This window comes from Cryptomeria japonica, chromosome 10, assembly GCF_030272615.1.
Source record: "Cryptomeria japonica chromosome 10, Sugi_1.0, whole genome shotgun sequence".
Taxonomy (NCBI): Eukaryota; Viridiplantae; Streptophyta; class Pinopsida; order Cupressales; family Cupressaceae; genus Cryptomeria; species Cryptomeria japonica.
In genome coordinates, this window is record NC_081414.1 from 807,041,881 (window position 1) to 807,047,994 (window position 6,114).

Genomic DNA, 6,114 nt, shown 5'->3' on the forward strand with positions numbered 1-6,114 from the left:
TCCGATATACGGGCACGGCGAAGATTATTTTTCATAATGCTATGATTGTATTACAAGATATTGAAATTAATGGGTTTTGACTTTAGCCATTTGACTTGACTTGGGTGCTTGATCATGGGCGTCCCTCCACTTTTTTCTTCAAAACAAACATTTTGGTTCGTGTTCCAGATGGAAATTAGAAAAATAAATGGTGCAGGATATGTATGATGTGTATTTAGTGCAAGTTTTGTATTTCTGAACTTTTGTAATGACTTTTTCGATCAGATATTAATTTAATTCTATTTTTGTATCATTTAACACCTCTTTCGAAATAGAATTTTTTTGGGACTTCTATGTACACTTCTAAATAGTTTTGTATTTCTATTGATTATTAAATAACATCTCCTACTTATCTAACAAATGTTATCCAATCATACATCATACATTGTAAAAGTGCACTTATAATGAAGTGCCAAACCTTATATATATGAGATAGTTATTGTAATGAGAGTTGGTATAAAGGTTTGCATGCTAATTTTATGAGTTAATATTGTCATCATAAAACATTAACCAAACTAGGAAAATGCAACTACAAATCCTAGCAAGATATAATCTTTAAGCATTCTATGTGGGTCAAATACTTACAAGTTTTTTATAGATTAGTTCCTCGACCCGCTTTCAATTGGTACAAAGGTGTGATAAATGGACTAAAAACTAAGATATGTCTAGAGATTTCAATGATTCTTCATTTTTAGAAGATCTTGTGATAGATAGTTTAACATCTCTTGAAAAATTATTGTCATTTTAATATAATTATAAAGTTTGAAGTTTGGAAAGATCTTACTTGTCAAGTCGATATATAGATTTATTTGATGGCCTTAAGATTTAAGTTAATTTTGAGACTAAGAACTCCTCTACACTAGCACCTATAGATTTATCATTTTTTTCATGATTTTAGGATCCCTTCAAAACCTATTTTACCTTAATCAAAAATATTTTCTAAATTATTTCATTATGTAATTCTGTAATATATTTTTCTTACACTCCCAGTGCTTCACCCCTGTGAGCATCACCTAGATGTAATGAGTGCTAAGTGAACCATTCATTCTCATGAGAGATGTGTTCTTGTGAACCACTACTTATGAAACATGGGTCAATGAGTTTGACTCAAAAACTATATGGTTGAACCCTAATAGCAATATCATAGTTTGACTTGTTGTGGAAAATACCTCCTACTTATTAGTAGTACTCGCCGCTAGGCTAGTACTATTGCAATTGATTGCACCCAACTTTCATTAACTCGTTATTATTCAATTGGTTTTCCACCAATTATATCTATGAATTATTTCATTTTTTAAAATTTTTGTGCATCTCCTTCTTCAGGTGCTTCAGGCGGTCTTGCAGTCCTTTGGAAAGATTCTAGTGTACATTTTTCATTAATTGCTTCCTCATCCAATTGGATGCTTGTTCTGGTTAGGAGTAGGATATCAAATTTGAAATTCTGGCTTTTTAATGTTTATGGACCATCTGAGGTTTTAGAAAAAAGAAACCTTTGGGAATTTTCGGTTTCCCTTGCTGCTTCGCTGCATAATGTTTTTCTGATTTTTGGGGGGGAATTTAATGCAATTGCTAGTTTGGATGAAAAGGCTAGGGGAATCATCCCTAACAAACATTATATGTCAGACTTTTGCCACTTTATTCATTCTTTGAATTTGGTCAATTGTAAACCTCTTAATGGGCCATTTACATGGACCAACATGCAGAGAGACTTTTGTCAAATCTCTGAAAGCCTGGATCACTTTTTGGTTTCAGAAAATTGGTTCAATTCGGGTCAGGATTTTGTTTCCTCAGTTCTCCCCTTTACTGGCTCTAATCATTTCCATGTTGTGTTTACTATTTTTGAGGATAGGGCACCTAGAAAGTTACCCTTTAACTTTGAGCCAATGTGGTTTCGAGATCGATCTTTTTTACCTTCATTAAAGCAATGGTGGCATTCTACCCTATTTTTTCCTAGGTCTCGAATGTTTGAGCTTGTTAAGAAACTGGGCTTTTTAAAGCATAGGATTAGGGATTGGAATGTGATGCATTTTAAGAATATTTTTGGAGAAAAGGCCAGGATTCAGGAAGAAATTGAGCAGCCTAATAAGAGCATTATTACTTTAGGTATGTCCTCTCTATTGTATAATAGGCTAAAGTTGTTGAATCTTCAATTGACCGAGACCTTGGCTAGGGAATTATCTTATTGGAGGCAGAAGTCTAGGGACCTTTGGCTCTCTGAAGGGGATAGAAATACTAAGTTCTTCCACTCCTCTTCTAAGCTTAAGAGGCTTCGCAATCAAATTTCTTGTATTATTGATTCTAATGGTAATAGTCTGGTTGATGAGGATGATATTGCTTTCGAAGTCGTTAGGTTCTTTAAGTCACTTCTTACAATGGAACTGGTTGCGGTAGATAATGAGTTTGTGAATTTGATCCCCCCATTAGTATCTCAAGAAGATAATAAGATGTTTATGGCTCCCTTTTTCATTGGTTGAGCTGAAAGAGATAGTCTTTTCCATGCATCCAGAAATGGCCCCAAGCCCGGATGGTTTTACGGCTCTATTATTTCAGAAGTGTTGGGAATTTATAGGAAATGACGTGTTGTTAGCCTTGGAGGAATCCAGAAGAAGTAGGTTGATATTGAGAGAGCTTAATACTAATCTGATTTCTATTTATTCCGAAAGTGGACAATCCTAGCTCTTTCTGGGACTTTCATCCGATTGCCTTGTGTACTACTTTATATAAAAAATTTACTAAGGCAATTCTGATTAGGCTTTCTAGGCTCCTTCCTCGGATAGTTTCCTATGAACAGGGTGGTTTTGTGCCTGGTCGGGAGACACCTGAAGGTGCAATTGTAGCTCATGAAATTCTATGCTCCATATTTCAACAAAAGGTTCCGGCCATGATTCTTAAACTAGACATGCTTAAGGCTTATGATCGTGTTAACTGGCAGTCCCTTGTGGTTGTTTTGTATCATTTGGGGTTTTTGTGATGTTGGGTCAAGTGGGTGTTTTCATGCATATCTTCTACTCGCTTCTCAGTTTTGATTAATGGTTCTCCTTCAGGGTTTTTCTCTTCCTCCCAGGGGCTTAGGCAAGGGGATCCCTTGTCTCCTTTTTGGTTTATTCTTTTGGCAGAAGCATTAAGTAGGGCCATCTCTAATTCTATGACATCTGGTTTATGGTCAGGTAACAGAGTGGATGGCCTCCTTTCTCCACAATCCCATAGCTTGTTTGCTGATGACACGCTTCTATTTGGGGTGACCTCTATGAGGGAGGCTCGAGTTATAAAGAAAATTATCTTTGACTATGCTGCTTTTTTTGGGCAAAAAATTAATAATCAGAAGTCCAAAGTCTTTTTCGTGAATGTCTCCCCTCTAGTTAGGGATAAACTCATCCGCTTTTGGAGTTTCCAAGTAGCGACTTTTCCGTGTATGTATTGGGCATTCCTTTCTTTCTGGGGTCGGAAAATGCCTCCTTTTGGGATAAAGTTGTTCATTCAATAACTTCCAGAATTTCCTCCTAGAACCACAAGTGGCTTACGATGGCTACTAAATTCTTTTAATCAAATCAGTTTTGAATGCCATCCCTACATATTTGATGTCTATTTTGCAGGCTCCCTCTCAAGTTATTAAGGACATTAAGGTTTCCCTTAGGTCCTTCCTTTGGAATGATAACTTGGGAGGTAGGAAGAAGATCCCTCTCCTTGCTTGGGACAATATTTGTCATCCCAAAGAGCTGGGGGGTGCAGGTTTTCACAATTTAACTATTCAGAATAAGGCATTGGGGGCAAAATTGGTATGGAAGTTATATGCAGGCCCTCATAGAAAATGGGCTTCCATCATGCTTGCTAAGTATTTAAGGGGAGCTTCCAGAGAAAGGATTTTTACTGCTACATCTATTCTGAAGGGTTCTGCATTCTGGAACTTTTTGGTATCTTGTAGGAGGGTTGTTTTACCACATTTATCTTGGGTTTTCCATAATGGGAAAAAGGCCCGGTTATGAGATGAAGTCTAGAATGGGCATATTTCTCTTTTAGCTATCCAAGACTGGTCCCCTTTGTCCATTATTCTATCGGATCTTTGGGGGCCTTTTGTTACAAATTATTTTAACATTGTTCCCACAGGTCCATGTTTAGTGGCTAAATGGAAGAATATTCCTCCCTTGCCTATTGATAACAATCTTATACTTGCTTTTGTGGAAGAATTTCACAAAAGACCTCTTGTTTTTCACAATAAGGAGGACTCCTTGGTCTGGATTAAGAATGTTGCAGGTTCATATTTAGTAAAAGATGGTTATAATTTTTTGGTTCAGACCTCTTCACCCTCTTGCTAACCTACTAAGCGATTTTGGCATCCGGCTTATCTTCCTAAGGCAAGGTCTTTTGCTTGGTTGGCAGTCCAAGATAAAGTCCTCACTGGGATGCGATTGGACAAACTTGGGATTACAATAGTATTTCCTTGTGTTTTTTTTGGTTATTGTATGGAATCCATGGATCACCTTTCCCTGTTATGTCCATTTGCTTATGAGTGTTGGTATTGGCTGTTTGGCATGCTTGGTTGGTCTTCTGCTCTTTGTCCTAATCTATTTTAGTAATTCATGGCCTGGCCCTTGTTATTTTCCTCTTCGTTCTATTCATCTCTTTGGGTTGTGGCCCCATCATTGGTGATCTGGAATCTCTGGCTTGAAAGGAATTCTATAATTTTCAACCATAAATCTGCCACCCTGATTGATGTAATTGGTAAAATCCAAACCTCCATTAGTAAGGTGGTACTTTCTTTCATCCATAAAAATTTAGATCACCTCAGGTCTTTTTCTCATTGGGATAAATGGGTCACTTGGAAATGGTCTTCACTTCGTGTGATGCCTTCCCATGGGGCTATATCAAATGGACTATGTTCTCTTGTTAAACGCAAGATGGCTAAATGAAGTCCTCCTCCCTTCCCTTCATTCAAAATTCAATTTGATGGGGCTTCTAAGGGGAATCCGGGAAGGTATGGTGTTGAAGTTTTTATTTTTTATCATTCTTCGAAGATCATCAAAGCCGTGGGAAAACATATTGGTCAGGGTACCAATAATGTGGTTGAGTTCTAGGATTTATCCTTTGAGCTTGATCTTTCTCTTTCATTAAACATTAAAGATATTGTTATTGAAGGAGACTCAATGGTGGTGTTTCAGGCAGGTGCAGCCAAAAAATGTCTCTCTTGGCATTTGCAGTATTTTTTAGATCACATTCTTGTGCAATTAAAGTGCTTTTCCACTTTCTCTATCTCTCACTGTTTCAAGGAGATCAACGTCATTGCAGATTTCTTAGTGAATAAGGCTGTTACTGAGGGTGTTGATTTCTTAGAGGTTTCTCCTTCAGAAATTCCTGTTTCTTGCATGAAGTTTCTTTCTTAGGAAGCCCTCCTTTCAGAAACCTACTTCATTTTATATTCTTGGTGGGTTTTCTTTCGTAAGTGTCTGTAGTGAAGGTGTTGGTCTTCAGGGCAATATCTTTGTTGTTGACATTTCGTATTAGAATTTCCTCATGGAGTAAGGAGATTGTTGTGGCTTCTACTATTGGATTGAGATTCCCATTATGCTATTGTCTTCTCCCATCTCCTTGCTTTGTGTGGTTTTTCACTTCCCTATATGGCTATAGGGGGGGATGTTGTCTTGCCTTATGGCAACATCTCTGTTGTATCTATATTTAGTAGTACCTCCTCTTTAAGTATGGAGGATGGAGGGGCAAATTTTGATTGGCTGGTAGTTCTAGTATTGAATGGGCCTTTGTTTTGCTATCTGTCTATTCTACTTGGCTGCGTGCTTGGTCATTGGGGATATCTTTGTTGGTAGGTATCTCGGTTTTCTTTTGATATTTTGGGGACCGTTTGGTACTGACACTCATTACATGCTAATCATTATCTACTTGGTAGGGGTATGTTAGCTATATCTGTTAGATCCTTTTCTTTTTTGGTAATCATTTTTCTTTGTGGTTAGAAGTTGGTGCCTTTGGCATGGGGTTTCGTATCATAATGAAAAGAATTGGTCCTTTCTTTGAATCATCTAGCATTGTGGTTGATCTACTATTTAGGGAGTTACAATTTAATGATTG